Genomic DNA, 2,500 nt, shown 5'->3' with positions numbered 1-2,500 from the left:
CTCTCCCTCCATCCATCCCTCCTCTCTCCTCCCTCCATCCATCCCTCCTCTCTCCTCCCTCCCTCCATCCATCCCTCCTCTCTCCTCCCTCCCTCCATCCATCCATCCCTCCTCCCCTCCCTCTCCTCCCTCCCTCCCTCCTCCTCTCCTCCCTCCCTCCATCCCTCCCTCCTCACCTAGCTCAGCCATGGAGACGGTAGGCGAGGTCTTTCCCTCCTCTCCTCCCTCCCTCCCTCCCTCCCTCCTCCTCTCCATCCCTCCCTCCCTCTCCTCCCTCCCTCCCTCCTCACCTAGCTCAGCCATAGAGACGGTGGGGGAGGTCTCTCCCTCCTCTCCCCTCCCTAACCTCCATCCCTCCTCTCTCCTCTCCATCCCTCCCTCATCCTCTCCATCCCTCCCTCCTCCTCTCCATCCCTTCATCCCTCCTCTCTCCCTCCCTCCCTCCATCCATCCCTCCTCTCCCCTCCTCTCCTCTCCTCCTCTCTCCCTCCTCCTCTCCCCTCCCCTCTCCTCTCCTCCCTCCTTCCCTCCCTCCTCACCTAGCTCAGCCATAGAGACGGTGGGGGAGGTCTCTCCCTCCTCTCTCATCCCTCCCTCTACTCCATCCCTCCTCTCTCCATATATCCCTCCCTCCTCTCCATCCCTCCATCCCTCCTCTCCTCCCTCCATCCATCCCTCCCTCCTCCTCCTCTCCATCCCTCCCTCCCTCCTCACCTAGCTCAGCCATGGAGACGGTAGGCGAGGTCTCTCGCTCCTCTCCTCCCTCCATCCATCCCTCCCTCCTCCTCTCTCCTCTCCATCCCTCCCTCCTCCTCTCTCCTCTCCATCCCTCCCTCCTCTCTCCATATATCTCTCCCTCCTCTCCCCTCCTCCTCTCCATCCCTCCCTCCCTCCATCCCTCCCTCTCTACCTTCTCCTCTCCATCCCTCCTCACCTAGCTCGACCATAGAGACGGTGGGGGAGGTCTCTCCCTCCTCTCCCCTCCCTAACCTCCCTCCCTCCCTCCCTCCTCACCTAGCTCAGCCATAGAGACGGTAGGCGAGGTCTCTCCCTCCTCTCTCCTCTCCCCTCCCTCCTTCCCCTCCCTCCCTCCCTCCTCACCTTGCTCAGCCATGGAGACGGTAGGCGAGGTCTCTCCCTCCCTCCCTCCCTCCCTCCCCCCTCACCTAGCTCGGCCATGGAGACAGTAGGCGAGGTCTCTCCCTCTCCACCATCCATCCCTCTCCTCCCTCCCTCCCTCCCTCCATCCCTCCATCGCTCCCTCCATCCCTCCCTCCATCCCTCCCTCCATCCCTTCCCTCCCTCCCTCCCTCCTACCTAGCTCAGCCATAGACACGGTAGGCGAGGTCTCTCCCTCCTCTCCCCTCCCTCCCTCCATCCCTCTCTCCCTCCATCCATCCCTCCATCCCTCCCTCCTCCTCTCCATCCCTCCTCTCCTCCCTCCATCTCTAACTCACCTAGCTCAGCCATAGAGACGGTGGGGGAGGTCTCTCCCTCCTCTCCCCTCCCTAACCTCCATCCCTCCTCTCTCCCTCCTCTCTCCCTCCATCCCTCCTCTCTCCCTCCTCTCTCCCTCCCTCCATCCCTCCTCTCTCCCTCCATCCCTCCCTCCTCCTCTCCATCCCTCCTCTCTCCCTCCATCCCTCCCTCCTCTCCATCCCTCCTCTCCTACATCTCTGCTCCCTCCATCCATCCCTCCTCTCCCCTCCTCTCCTCCTCTCTCCCTCCATCCCTCCTCTCTCCATATATCCCTCCCTCCTCTCCCCTCCCTCCATCCCTCCTCCTCTCCCTCCTCTCCATCTCCATCCCTCCCTCCCTCCCTCCCTCCCTCCTCCTCTCCCTCCCTCCCTCCCCTCCCTCCTCACCTAGCTCAGCCATTGAGATGGTAGGCGAGGTCTCTCCCTCCTCTCTCCTCCCTCCCTCCCTCCTCCTCTCCCTCCCTCCTCTCCCTCTCCATCCCTCCCTCCCTCCTCTCCCCTCCCTCCTACCTAGCTCGGCCATAGACACAGTAGGCGAGGTCTCTCCCTCCATCCCTCCCTCCCTCCCTCTCTCCCTCCCTCCCTCCCTCCCTCCCTCCCTCCCTCCTACCTAGCTCAGCCATGGAGACGGTAGGCGAGGTCTCTCCGTTGGTGAAGGAGCAGTAGGGGAAGAAGCCGGCGTCTGCGTCGGCGGTCCCGTAGTCACAGAGGGGCTCCGGTTTGATCCCGTTGATGTCCAGACCCGACTGGTCTGGCGAGGGCTGGATGTCCAGGTAGAACCCCCCACCCCCCACCTCCGCCCCCCACCCCCTCCCCCTCCTCCGCCCCCACCTCCACCCCCGGGGTCCGGCTTGGTGGCCACCCCCCCCACCCGCCTCTGGGGGGGTGGTGTGCTCCTCCATGTAGCCCCCCCCCACCCCCGAGGTCGTCCCGGAGGTCGTCCCGGAGCTCCGTGTGGGGGTGAGGGAGGGAACCACCGTAGGGAGGGGGGGAGAGGGGGGAGGCCTCCCCTGGGGTGGTGG

The 2,500-nt window shown here is 65.0% G+C and overlaps 1 pseudogene across 1 annotated transcript in view; it reads right to left on the bottom strand.

The window, feature by feature from the left end:
* LOC308158380 (nuclear receptor ROR-alpha A-like) overlaps positions 1-2,500 on the bottom strand; it is a 105,885-nt pseudogene that overhangs the window by 9,987 nt on the left and 93,398 nt on the right. Inside the window, exon 5 of the transcript in view lies at positions 2,089-2,276. The product of the transcript in view is annotated as a nuclear receptor ROR-alpha A-like (transcript). The remainder of the gene's footprint in view (positions 1-2,088; positions 2,277-2,500) is intronic.

This window comes from Nansenia antarctica, assembly GCF_963989245.1.
Source record: "Nansenia antarctica genome assembly, chromosome: 5".
Classification (NCBI taxonomy): domain Eukaryota; kingdom Metazoa; phylum Chordata; class Actinopteri; order Argentiniformes; family Microstomatidae; genus Nansenia; species Nansenia antarctica.
The sequence above is the reverse complement of the archived record's forward strand: the minus strand, read 5'-3'. Positions and strand labels throughout refer to the sequence as shown.